Source organism: Saccostrea echinata, unplaced genomic scaffold (genome assembly GCF_033153115.1).
Source record: "Saccostrea echinata isolate AGI-Se365-2 ecotype Australia unplaced genomic scaffold, CSIRO_AGI_Sech_v1 ptg000018l, whole genome shotgun sequence".
Lineage (NCBI taxonomy): Eukaryota > Metazoa > Mollusca > Bivalvia > Ostreida > Ostreidae > Saccostrea > Saccostrea echinata.
The window spans coordinates 6,049,514-6,064,080 of NW_026889767.1; positions in this window are offsets into that span (position 1 = coordinate 6,049,514).

Genomic DNA, 14,567 nt, shown 5'->3' on the forward strand with positions numbered 1-14,567 from the left:
AATTAAGCGAGGTAGCGCACTTTCAGGAGGGAACGGCCCCCGGTGCCGAGTCACAAGTCCGGGCCTCTTGGAGGCAGCATCTTTACTCCAGTGACTCGAGGAGGGGAAGCAGTTAATAAATAATCCCCCGGGAACTGGAAAAATCAATTAAGAGAGTTAAAACTTACCAGCTTAGTCGCAAGCTGTAATCTGTCGTCCAAGAACGGTATGATCAATATCCAAGGATCGCGGAGATGACCTCAGTTTGTCTCCATCTTGAGGTCTTCAATGAGAGAACTTGATTCCGGATTTCGGGAACCTTTTGCTGAGTACAGTGGACGTGAGAGAAGAACCAATGAGGCGAGGGAGCGCACCTTCAGGAGGGAACGGCCCTCCAGTGCCGAAGGAGCCAAGACCCGTGCCAAGTAACAGAAACGGGCGTCTTGGAGGCAGCATCTTTACTCCAGTGACTCGAGGAGGGGCAGCAGTTAATAAATAATCCCCCGGGAACTGGAAGAATTACTTAAGAGAGTTAAAACTTACCAGCTTAGTCACAAGCTGTAATCTATCGTTCAAGAACGGTAGGATCAATATCCAAGGATCGTAGAGATGACCTCAGTTTGTCTCCATGTCGGGGTCGTTACCGAGAGAACTTAGATTCCGTATCTGGGGAACCTCTTCCTGAGTACAGGGGACGTGAGAGAAGAAGCAATGAGGCGAGGGAGCGCACCTTCAGGAGGGAACGGCCCTCCAGTGCCGAAGGAGCGAAGACCCGTGCCAAGTTACAGGAACGGGCCTCTTGGAGGCAGCATCATTACTCCAGTGACTCGAGGAGGGGCAGCAGTTAATAAATAATCCCCCAGGAACTCTGGAAAAAAAACCCCAGGAACTCTGGAAGAATCAAGAGAATTAAAACCTACCACCTTAGTAGCTAGATTTGATCTGTCGTCCAAGAACGATATGATCAATATACAAGGATCGCAGATATGACTTCAGTTTTTATCCATCTTAAGATCGTCTCCGAGAGAACTTAGATTCCGGATCTCGGGAACCTCTTGCTGAGTACAGGGAACGTGAGAGAAGAAGCAATAAGGCCAGGGAACGCACCTTCAGAAGGGAACGGCCCTCCAGTTCCGAAGGAGCGAAGACCCGTGCCAAGTTACAGGAACGGGCCTACTGGGGACAGCATCATTACTTCAGTGACTCGAGAAGGGGCAGCAGTTAATAAATAATCCCCCGGGAACTGGAAAAATCAATTAAGGGAGTTAAAACTTACCAGCTTAGTCACAAGCTGTAATCTATCGTCCAAGAACGGTATGATCAATATCCAAGGATCACGGAGATGACCTCAGTTTGTCTCCATGTCGGGGTCGTCACCGAGAGAACTTAGATTCCGTATCTCGGGAACCTCTTGCTGAGTACAGGGGACGTGAGAGAAGAAGCAATGAGGCCTGGGAGCGCACCTTCAGAAGGGAACGGCCCTCCAGTGCCGAAGGAGCGAAGACCCGTGCCAAGTTACAGGAACGGGCCTCTGGGAGGCAGCATCATTACTCCAGTGACTCGAGGAGGGGCAGCAGTTAATAAGTAACCCCCCCCCCCCCGGAACTGGAAGAATCAATTAAGAGAGTTAAAACTTACCAGCTTAGTCGCAAGCTGTAATCTGTCGTCCAAGAACGGTATGATCAATATCCAAGGATCGCGGAGATGACCTCAGTTTGTCTCCATCTTGAGGTCTTCAATGAGAGAACTGGATTCCGGATTTCGGGAACCTTTTGCTGAGTACAGGGGACGTTAGAGAAGAAGCAATGAGGCGAGGGAGCGCACCTTCAGTAGGGAACGGCGCTCCAGTGTCGAAAGAGCGAGGACCCGTGCCAAGTTACAGGAACGGGCGTCTTGGAGGCAGCATCTTTACTCCAGTGACTCGAGGAGGGGCAGCAGTTAATAAATAATCCCCCGGGAACTGGAAGAATTACTTAAGAGAGTTAAAACTTACCAGCTTAGTCACAAGCTGTAATCTATCGTTCAAGAACGGTAGGATCAATATCCAAGGATCGTAGAGATGACCTCAGTTTGTCTCCATGTCGGGGTCGTTACCGAGAGAACTTAGATTCCGTATCTGGGGAACCTCTTCCTGAGTACAGGAGACGTGAGAGAAGAAGCAATGAGGCGAGGGAGCGCACCTTCAGGAGGGAACGGCCCTCCAGTGCCGAAGGAGCGAAGACCCGTGCCAAGTTACAGGAACGGGCCTCTTGGAGGCAGCATCATTACTCCAGTGACTCGAGGAGGGGCAGCAGTTAATAAATAATCCCCCAGGAACTCTGGAAAAAAAAACCCAGGAACTCTGGAAGAATCAAGAGAATTAAAACCTACCACCTTAGTAGCTAGATTTGATCTGTCGTCCAAGAACGATATGATCAATATACAAGGATCGCAGATATGACTTCAGTTTTTATCCATCTTAAGATCGTCTCCGAGAGAACTTAGATTCCGGATCTCGGGAACCTCTTGCTGAGTACAGGGAACGTGAGAGAAGAAGCAATAAGGCCAGGGAACGCACCTTCAGAAGGGAACGGCCCTCCAGTTCCGAAGGAGCGAAGACCCGTGCCAAGTTACAGGAACGGGCCTACTGGGGACAGCATCATTACTTCAGTGACTCGAGAAGGGGCAGCAGTTAATAAATAATCCCCCGGGAACTGGAAAAATCAATTAAGGGAGTTAAAACTTACCAGCTTAGTCACAAGCTGTAATCTATCGTCCAAGAACGGTATGATCAATATCCAAGGATCACGGAGATGACCTCAGTTTGTCTCCATGTCGGGGTCGTCACCGAGAGAACTTAGATTCCGTATCTCGGGAACCTCTTGCTGAGTACAGGGGACGTGAGAGAAGAAGCAATGAGGCCTGGGAGCGCACCTTCAGAAGGGAACGGCCCTCCAGTGCCGAAGGAGCGAAGACCCGTGCCAAGTTACAGGAACGGGCCTCTGGGAGGCAGCATCATTACTCCAGTGACTCGAGGAGGGGCAGCAGTTAATAAGTAACCCCCACCCCCACCCCCCCCCCCGGAACTGGAAGAATCAATTAAGAGAGTTAAAACTTACCAGCTTAGTCGCAAGCTGTAATCTGTCGTCCAAGAACGGTATGATCAATATCCAAGGATCGCGGAGATGACCTCAGTTTGTCTCCATCTTGAGGTCTTCAATGAGAGAACTGGATTCCGGATTTCGGGAACCTTTTGCTGAGTACAGGGGACGTTAGAGAAGAAGCAATGAGGCGAGGGAGCGCACCTTCAGTAGGGAACGGCGCTCCAGTGTCGAAAGAGCGAGGACCCGTGCCAAGTTACAGGAACGGGCCTCTTGGAGGCAGCATCTTTACTCCAGTGACTCGAAGAGGGGTAGCAGTTAGACAAGAACGGTATGATCAATATCCAAAAATAGCAGAGATGACCTCAGTTTGTATCCATCATAAGGTCATCACCGAGAGAACTTACATTCCGGATCACGGGAACGTTTTGTTCAGTACAGGGGACGTGGGAGAAGAAAAAGCAATTAGGCGAGGTAGCGCACTTTCAGGAGGGAACGGCCCCCGGTGCCGAGTCACAAGTCCGGGCCTCTTGGAGGCAGCATCTTTACTCCAGTGACTCGAGGAGGGGCAGCACTTAATAAATAATCCCCCGGGAACTGGAAGAATTAATTAAGAGAGTTAAAACTTACCAGCTTAGTCACAAGCTGTAATCTATCGTCCAAGAACGGTATGATCAATATCCAAGGATCGTAGAGATGACCTCAGTTTGTCTCCATGTCGGGGTCGTCACCGAGAGAACTTAGATTCCGTATCTCGGGATCCTCTTGCTGAGTACAGGGGACGTGAGAGAAGAAGCAATGAGGCGAGGGAGCGCACCTTCAGGAGGGAACGGCCCTCCAGTGCCGAAGGAGCGAAGACCCGTGCCAAGTTGCAGGAACGGGCCTCTTGGAGGCAGCATCATTACTCCAGTGACTCGAGTAGGGGCAGCAGTTAATAAATAATCCCCCAGGAACTCTGGAAAAAAAAAACCCAGGAACTCTGGAAGAATCAAGAGAATTAAAACCTACCACCTTAGTAGCTAGATTTGATCTGTCGTCCAAGAACGATATGATCAATATACAAGGATCGCAGATATGACTTCAGTTTTTATCCATCTTAAGATCGTCTCCGAGAGAACTTAGATTCCGGATCTCGGGAACCTCTTGCTGAGTACAGGGAACGTGAGAGAAGAAGCAATAAGGCCAGGGAACGCACCTTCAGAAGGGAACGGCCCTCCAGTTCCGAAGGAGCGAAGACCCGTGCCAAGTTACAGGAACGGGCCTACTGGGGACAGCATCATTACTTCAGTGACTCGAGAAGGGGCAGCAGTTAATAAATAATCCCCCGGGAACTGGAAAAATCAATTAAGGGAGTTAAAACTTACCAGCTTAGTCACAAGCTGTAATCTATCGTCCAAGAACGGTATGATCAATATCCAAGGATCACGGAGATGACCTCAGTTTGTCTCCATCTTGAGGTCTTCAACGAGAGAACTGGATTCCGGATTTCGGGAACCTTTTGCTGAGTACAGGAGACGTTAGAGAAGAAGCAATGAGGCGAGGGAGCGCACCTTCAGTAGGGAACGACGCTCCAGTGCCGAAAGAGCGAGGACCCGTGCCAAGTTACAGGAACGGGCCTCTTGGAGGCAGCATCTTTACTCCAGTGACTCGAGGAGGGGAAGCAGTTAGACAAGAACGGTATGATCAATATTCAAATATCGCAGAGATGACCTCAGTTTGTATCCATCATAAGGTCATCACCGAGAGAACTTACATTCCGGATCACGGGAACCTTTTGTTCAGTACAGGGGACGTGGGAGAAGAAAAAGCAATTAGGCGAGGTAGCGCACTTTCAGGAGGGAACGGCCCCCGGTGCCGAGTCACAAGTCCGGGCCTCTTGGAGGCAGCATCTTTACTCCAGTGACTCGAGGAGGGGCAGCACTTAATAAATAATCCCCCGGGAACTGGAAGAATTAATTAAGAGAGTTAAAACTTCCCAGCTTAGTCACAAGCTGTAATCTATCGTCCAAGAACGGTATGATCAATATCCAAGGATCGTAGAGATGACCTCAGTTTGTCTCCATGTCGGGGTCGTCACCGAGAGAACTTAGATTCCGTATCTCGGGAACCTCTTGCTGAGTACAGGGGACGTGAGAGAAGAAGCAATGAGGCCTGGGAGCGCACCTTCAGAAGGGAACGGCCCTCCAGTGCCGAAGGAGCGAAGACCCGTGCCAAGTTACAGGAACGGGCCTCTGGGAGGCAGCATCATTACTCCAGTGACTCGAGGAGGGGCAGCAGTTAATAAGTAACCCCCACCCCCACCCCCCCCCCCCGGAACTGGAAGAATCAATTAAGAGAGTTAAAACTTACCAGCTTAGTCGCAAGCTGTAATCTGTCGTCCAAGAACGGTATGATCAATATCCAAGGATCGCGGAGATGACCTCAGTTTGTCTCCATCTTGAGGTCTTCAATGAGAGAACTGGATTCCGGATTTCGGGAACCTTTTGCTGAGTACAGGGGACGTTAGAGAAGAAGCAATGAGGCGAGGGAGCGCACCTTCAGTAGGGAACGGCGCTCCAGTGTCGAAAGAGCGAGGACCCGTGCCAAGTTACAGGAACGGGCCTCTTGGAGGCAGCATCTTTACTCCAGTGACTCGAAGAGGGGTAGCAGTTAGACAAGAACGGTATGATCAATATCCAAAAATAGCAGAGATGACCTCAGTTTGTATCCATCATAAGGTCATCACCGAGAGAACTTACATTCCGGATCACGGGAACGTTTTGTTCAGTACAGGGGACGTGGGAGAAGAAAAAGCAATTAGGCGAGGTAGCGCACTTTCAGGAGGGAACGGCCCCCGGTGCCGAGTCACAAGTCCGGGCCTCTTGGAGGCAGCATCTTTACTCCAGTGACTCGAGGAGGGGCAGCACTTAATAAATAATCCCCCGGGAACTGGAAGAATTAATTAAGAGAGTTAAAACTTACCAGCTTAGTCACAAGCTGTAATCTATCGTCCAAGAACGGTATGATCAATATCCAAGGATCGTAGAGATGACCTCAGTTTGTCTCCATGTCGGGGTCGTCACCGAGAGAACTTAGATTCCGTATCTCGGGATCCTCTTGCTGAGTACAGGGGACGTGAGAGAAGAAGCAATGAGGCGAGGGAGCGCACCTTCAGGAGGGAACGGCCCTCCAGTGCCGAAGGAGCGAAGACCCGTGCCAAGTTGCAGGAACGGGCCTCTTGGAGGCAGCATCATTACTCCAGTGACTCGAGTAGGGGCAGCAGTTAATAAATAATCCCCCAGGAACTCTGGAAAAAAAAAACCCAGGAACTCTGGAAGAATCAAGAGAATTAAAACCTACCACCTTAGTAGCTAGATTTGATCTGTCGTCCAAGAACGATATGATCAATATACAAGGATCGCAGATATGACTTCAGTTTTTATCCATCTTAAGATCGTCTCCGAGAGAACTTAGATTCCGGATCTCGGGAACCTCTTGCTGAGTACAGGGAACGTGAGAGAAGAAGCAATAAGGCCAGGGAACGCACCTTCAGAAGGGAACGGCCCTCCAGTTCCGAAGGAGCGAAGACCCGTGCCAAGTTACAGGAACGGGCCTACTGGGGACAGCATCATTACTTCAGTGACTCGAGAAGGGGCAGCAGTTAATAAATAATCCCCCGGGAACTGGAAAAATCAATTAAGGGAGTTAAAACTTACCAGCTTAGTCACAAGCTGTAATCTATCGTCCAAGAACGGTATGATCAATATCCAAGGATCACGGAGATGACCTCAGTTTGTCTCCATCTTGAGGTCTTCAACGAGAGAACTGGATTCCGGATTTCGGGAACCTTTTGCTGAGTACAGGAGACGTTAGAGAAGAAGCAATGAGGCGAGGGAGCGCACCTTCAGTAGGGAACGACGCTCCAGTGCCGAAAGAGCGAGGACCCGTGCCAAGTTACAGGAACGGGCCTCTTGGAGGCAGCATCTTTACTCCAGTGACTCGAGGAGGGGAAGCAGTTAGACAAGAACGGTATGATCAATATTCAAATATCGCAGAGATGACCTCAGTTTGTATCCATCATAAGGTCATCACCGAGAGAACTTACATTCCGGATCACGGGAACCTTTTGTTCAGTACAGGGGACGTGGGAGAAGAAAAAGCAATTAGGCGAGGTAGCGCACTTTCAGGAGGGAACGGCCCCCGGTGCCGAGTCACAAGTCCGGGCCTCTTGGAGGCAGCATCTTTACTCCAGTGACTCGAGGAGGGGCAGCACTTAATAAATAATCCCCCGGGAACTGGAAGAATTAATTAAGAGAGTTAAAACTTCCCAGCTTAGTCACAAGCTGTAATCTATCGTCCAAGAACGGTATGATCAATATCCAAGGATCGTAGAGATGACCTCAGTTTGTCTCCATGTCGGGGTCGTCACCGAGAGAACTTAGATTCCGTATCTCGGGATCCTCTTGCTGAGTACAGGGGACGTGAGAGAAGAAGCAATGAGGCGAGGGAGCGCACCTTCAGGAGGGAACGGCCCTCCAGTGCCGAAGGAGCGAAGACCCGTGCCAAGTTGCAGGAACGGGCCTCTTGGAGGCAGCATCATTACTCCAGTGACTCGAGTAGGGGCAGCAGTTAATAAATAATCCCCCAGGAACTCTGGAAAAAAAAACCCAGGAACTCTGGAAGAATCAAGAGAATTAAAACCTACCACCTTAGTAGCTAGATTTGATCTGTCGTCCAAGAACGATATGATCAATATACAAGGATCGCAGATATGACTTCAGTTTTTATCCATCTTAAGATCGTCTCCGAGAGAACTTAGATTCCGGATCTCGGGAACCTCTTGCTGAGTACAGGGAACGTGAGAGAAGAAGCAATAAGGCCAGGGAACGCACCTTCAGAAGGGAACGGCCCTCCAGTTCCGAAAGAGCGAAGACCCGTGCCAAGTTACAGGAACGGGCCTACTGGGGACAGCATCATTACTTCAGTGACTCGAGAAGGGGCAGCAGTTAATAAATAATCCCCCGGGAACTGGAAAAATCAATTAAGGGAGTTAAAACTTACCAGCTTAGTCACAAGCTGTAATCTATCGTCCAAGAACGGTATGATCAATATCCAAGGATCACGGAGATGACCTCAGTTTGTCGCCATCTTGAGGTCTTCAACGAGAGAACTGGATTCCGGATTTCGGGAACCTTTTGCTGAGTACAGGAGACGTTAGAGAAGAAGCAATGAGGCGAGGGAGCGCACCTTCAGTAGGGAACGACGCTCCAGTGCCGAAAGAGCGAGGACCCGTGCCAAGTTACAGGAACGGGCCTCTTGGAGGCAGCATCTTTACTCCAGTGACTCGAGGAGGGGAAGCAGTTAGACAAGAACGGTATGATCAATATTCAAATATCGCAGAGATGACCTCAGTTTGTATCCATCATAAGGTCATCACCGAGAGAACTTACATTCCGGATCACGGGAACCTTTTGTTCAGTACAGGGGACATGGGAGAAGAAAAAGCAATTAAGCGAGGTAGCGCACTTTCAGGAGGGAACGGCCCCCGGTGCCGAGTCACAAGTCCGGGCCTCTTGGAGGCAGCATCTTTACTCCAGTGACTCGAGAAGGGGCAGCACTTAATAAATAATCCCCCGGGAACTGGAAGAATTAATTAAGAGAGTTAAAACTTACCAGCTTAGTCACAAGCTGTAATCTATCGTCCAAGAACGGTATGATCAATATCCAAGGATCGTAGAGATGACCTCAGTTTGTCTCCATGTCGGGGTCGTCACCGAGAGAACTTAGATTCCGTATCTCGGGATCCTCTTGCTGAGTACAGGGGACGTGAGAGAAGAAGCAATGAGGCGAGGGAGCGCACCTTCAGGAGGGAACGGCCCTCCAGTGCCGAAGGAGCGAAGACCCGTGCCAAGTTGCAGGAACGGGCCTCTTGGAGGCAGCATCATTACTCCAGTGACTCGAGTAGGGGCAGCAGTTAATAAATAATCCCCCAGGAACTCTGGAAAAAAAAACCCAGGAACTCTGGAAGAATCAAGAGAATTAAAACCTACCACCTTAGTAGCTAGATTTGATCTGTCGTCCAAGAACGATATGATCAATATACAAGGATCGCAGATATGACTTCAGTTTTTATCCATCTTAAGATCGTCTCCGAGAGAACTTAGATTCCGGATCTCGGGAACCTCTTGCTGAGTACAGGGAACGTGAGAGAAGAAGCAATAAGGCCAGGGAACGCACCTTCAGAAGGGAACGGCCCTCCAGTTCCGAAGGAGCGAAGACCCGTGCCAAGTTACAGGAACGGGCCTACTGGGGACAGCATCATTACTTCAGTGACTCGAGAAGGGGCAGCAGTTAATAAATAATCCCCCGGGAACTGGAAAAATCAATTAAGGGAGTTAAAACTTACCAGCTTAGTCACAAGCTGTAATCTATCGTCCAAGAACGGTATGATCAATATCCAAGGATCACGGAGATGACCTCAGTTTGTCGCCATCTTGAGGTCTTCAACGAGAGAACTGGATTCCGGATTTCGGGAACCTTTTGCTGAGTACAGGAGACGTTAGAGAAGAAGCAATGAGGCGAGGGAGCGCACCTTCAGTAGGGAACGACGCTCCAGTGCCGAAAGAGCGAGGACCCGTGCCAAGTTACAGGAACGGGCCTCTTGGAGGCAGCATCTTTACTCCAGTGACTCGAGGAGGGGAAGCAGTTAGACAAGAACGGTATGATCAATATTCAAATATCGCAGAGATGACCTCAGTTTGTATCCATCATAAGGTCATCACCGAGAGAACTTACATTCCGGATCACGGGAACCTTTTGTTCAGTACAGGGGACATGGGAGAAGAAAAAGCAATTAAGCGAGGTAGCGCACTTTCAGGAGGGAACGGCCCCCGGTGCCGAGTCACAAGTCCGGGCCTCTTGGAGGCAGCATCTTTACTCCAGTGACTCGAGAAGGGGCAGCACTTAATAAATAATCCCCCGGGAACTGGAAGAATTAATTAAGAGAGTTAAAACTTACCAGCTTAGTCACAAGCTGTAATCTATCGTCCAAGAACGGTATGATCAATATCCAAGGATCGTAGAGATGACCTCAGTTTGTCTCCATGTCGGGGTCGTCACCGAGAGAACTTAGATTCCGTATCTCGGGATCCTCTTGCTGAGTACAGGGGACGTGAGAGAAGAAGCAATGAGGCGAGGGAGCGCACCTTCAGGAGGGAACGGCCCTCCAGTGCCGAAGGAGCGAAGACCCGTGCCAAGTTACAGGAACGGGCCTCTTGGAGGCAGCATCATTACTCCAGTGACTCGAGGAGGGGCAGCAGTTAATAAATAATCCCCCGGGAACTGGAAAAATCAATTAAGAGAGTTAAAACTTACCAGCTTAGTCGCAAGCTGTAATCTGTCGTCCAAGAACGGTATGATCAATATCCAAGGATCGCGGAGATGACCTCAGTTTGTCTCCATCTTGAGGTCTTCAATGAGAGAACTTGATTCCGGATTTCGGGAACCTTTTGCTGAGTACAGTGGACGTGAGAGAAGAACCAATGAGGCGAGGGAGCGCACCTTCAGGAGGGAACGGCCCTCCAGTGCCGAAGGAGCCAAGACCCGTGCCAAGTAACAGGAACGGGCGTCTTGGAGGCAGCATCTTTACTCCAGTGACTCGAGGAGGGGCAGCAGTTAATAAATAATCCCCCGGGAACTGGAAGAATTACTTAAGAGAGTTAAAACTTACCAGCTTAGTCACAAGCTGTAATCTATCGTTCAAGAACGGTAGGATCAATATCCAAGGATCGTAGAGATGACCTCAGTTTGTCTCCATGTCGGGGTCGTTACCGAGAGAACTTAGATTCCGTATCTCGGGAACCTCTTCCTGAGTACAGGGGACGTGAGAGAAGAAGCAATGAGGCGAGGGAGCGCACCTTCAGGAGGGAACGGCCCTCCAGTGCCGAAGGAGCGAAGACCCGTGCCAAGTTACAGGAACGGGCCTCTTGGAGGCAGCATCATTACTCCAGTGACTCGAGGAGGGGCAGCAGTTAATAAATAATCCCCCAGGAACTCTGGAAAAAAAAACCCAGGAACTCTGGAAGAATCAAGAGAATTAAAACCTACCACCTTAGTAGCTAGCTGTGATCTGTCGTCCAAGAACGATATGATCAATATACAAGGATCGCAGATATGACTTCAGTTTTTATCCATCTTAAGATCGTCTCCGAGAGAACTTAGATTCCGGATCTCGGGAACCTCTTGCTGAGTACAGGGAACGTGAGAGAAGAAGCAATAAGGCCAGGGAACGCACCTTCAGAAGGGAACGGCCCTCCAGTTCCGAAGGAGCGAAGACCCGTGCCAAGTTACAGGAACGGGCCTACTGGGGACAGCATCATTACTTCAGTGACTCGAGAAGGGGCAGCAGTTAATAAATAATCCCCCGGGAACTGGAAAAATCAATTAAGGGAGTTAAAACTTACCAGCTTAGTCACAATCTGTAATCTATCGTCCAAGAACGGTATGATCAATATCCAAGGATCACGGAGATGACCTCAGTTTGTCTCCATGTCGGGGTCGTCACCGAGAGAACTTAGATTCCGTATCTCGGGAACCTCTTGCTGAGTACAGGGGACGTGAGAGAAGAAGCAATGAGGCCTGGGAGCGCACCTTCAGAAGGGAACGGCCCTCCAGTGCCGAAGGAGCGAAGACCCGTGCCAAGTTACAGGAACGGGCCTCTGGGAGGCAGCATCATTACTCCAGTGACTCGAGGAGGGGCAGCAGTTAATAAGTAACCCCCACCCCCCCCCCCCCGGAACTGGAAGAATCAATTAAGAGAGTTAAAACTTACCAGCTTAGTCGCAAGCTGTAATCTGTCGTCCAAGAACGGTATGATCAATATCCAAGGATCGCAGAGATGACCTCAGTTTGTCTCCATCTTGAGGTTATCAATGAAAGAACTTGATTCTGGATTTCGGGAACCTTTTGCTGAGTACAGGGGACGTTAGAGAAGAAGCAATGAGGCGAGGGAGCGCACCTTCAGTAGGGAACGGCGCTCCAGTGCCGAAAGAGCGAGGACCCGTGCCAAGTTACAGGAACCGGCCTCTTGGAGGCAGCATCTTTACTCCAGTGACTCGAAGAGGGGTAGCAGTTAGACAAGAACGGTATGATCAATATCCAAAAATAGCAGAGATGACCTCAGTTTGTATCCATCATAAGGTCATCACCGAGAGAACTTACATTCCGGATCACGGGAACCTTTTCTTCAGTACAGGGGACGTGGGAGAAGAAAAAGCAATTAGGCGAGGTAGCGCACTTTCAGGAGGGAACGGCCCCCGGTGCCGAGTCACAAGACCGGGCCTCTTGGAGGCAGCATCTTTACTCCAGTGACTCGAGGAGGGGCAGCACTTAATAAATAATCCCCCGGGAACTGGAAGAATTAATTAAGAGAGTTAAAACTTACCAGCTTAGTCACAAGCTGTAATCTATCGTCCAAGAACGGTATGATCAATATCCAAGGATCGTAGAGATGACCTCAGTTTGTCTCCATGTCGGGGTCGTCACCGAGAGAACTTAGATTCCGTATCTCGGGATCCTCTTGCTGAGTATCGGGGACGTGAGAGAAGAAGCAATGAGGCGAGGGAGCGCACCTTCAGGAGGGAACGGCCCTCCAGTGCCGAAGGAGCGAAGACCCGTGCCAAGTTGCAGGAACGGGCCTCTTGGAGGCAGCATCATTACTCCAGTGACTCGAGGAGGGGCAGCAGTTAATAAATAATCCCCCAGGAACTCTGGAAAAAAACCCCAGGAACTCTGGAAGAATCAAGAGAATTAAAACCTACCACCTTAGTAGCTAGCTGTGATCTGTCGTCCAAGAACGATATGATCAATATACAAGGATCGCAGATATGACTTCAGTTTTTATCCATCTTAAGATCGTCTCCGAGAGAACTTAGATTCCGGATCTCGGGAACCTCTTGCTGGGTACAGGGGACGTGAGAGAAGAAGCAATAAGGCCAAGGAACGCACCTTCAGAAGGGAACGGCCCTCCAGTGCCGAAGGAGCGAAGACCCGTGCCAAGTTACAGGAACGGGCCTCCTGGGGGCAGCATCATTACTTCAGTGACTCGAGAAGGGGCAGCAGTTAATAAATAATCCCCCGGGAACTGGAAAAATCAATTAAGGGAGTTAAAACTTACCAGCTTAGTCACAACCTGTAATCTATCGTCCAAGAACGGTATGATCAATATCCAAGGATCACGGAGATGACCTCAGTTTGTCTCCATCTTGAGGTCTTCAATGAGAGAACTTGATTCCGGATTTCGGGAACCTCTTGCTTAGTACAGGGGACGTTAGAGAAGAAGCAATAAGGCGAGGGAGCACACCTTCAGTAGGGAACGACGCTCCAGTGCCGAAAGAGCGAGGACCCGTGCCAAGTTACAGGAACGGGCCTCTTGGAGGCAGCATCTTTACTCCAGTGACTCGAGGAGGGGGAGCAGTTAGACAAGAACGGTATGATCAATATTCAAAAATCGCAGAGATGACCTCAGTTTGTCTCCATCTTGAGGTCATCACGGAGAGAACTTAGATTCCGGATCTCGGGAACCTTTTGTTGAGTACAGGGGACGTGGGAGAAGAAAAAGCAATGAGGCGAGGGAGCGCACTTTCAGGAGGGAACTGCCCCCAGTGCCGAGTCACGAGATCGGCCTCTGGAAGGCAGCATCATTACTCCAGTAACTCCAGGAGGGGCAGCAGTTAATAAATCATCCCCCGGGAACTGGAAGAATTAATTAAGAGAGTTAAAACTTACCAGCTTAGTCACAAGCTGTAATCTATCGTCCAAGAACGGTATGATCAATATCCAAGGATCGTAGAGTTGACCTCAGTTTGTCTCCATGTCGAGGTCGTCACCGAGAGAACTTAGATTCCGTATCTCGGGAACCTCTTGCTGAGTACAGGGGACGTGAGAGAAGAAGCAATGAGGCCTGGGAGCGCACCTTCAGAAGGGAACGGCCCTCCAGTGCCGAAGGAGCCAAGACCCGTGCCAAGTTACAGGAACGGGCCTCTGGGAGGCAGCATCATTACTCCAGTGACTCGAGGAGGGGCAGCAGTTAATAAGTATCGCCCCCCCACGGAACTGGAAGAATCAATTAAGAGAGTTAAAACTTACCAGCTTAGTGGCAAGCTGTAATCTGTCGTCCAAGAACGGTATGATCAATATCCAAGGATCGCAGAGATGACCTCAGTTTGTCTCCATCTTGAGGTTATCAATGAAAGAACTTGATTCTGGATTTCGGGAACCTTTTGCTGAGTACAGGGGACGTTAGAGAAGAAGCAATGAGGCGAGGGAGCGCACCTTCAGTAGGGAACGGCGCTCCAGTGCCGAAAGAGCGAGGACCCGTGCCAAGTTACAGGAACCGGCCTCTTGGAGGCAGCATCTTTACTCCAGTGACTCGAAGAGGGGTAGCAGTTAGACAAGAACGGTATGATCAATATCCAAAAATAGCAGAGATGACCTCAGTTTGTATCCATCATAAGGTCATCACCGAGAGAA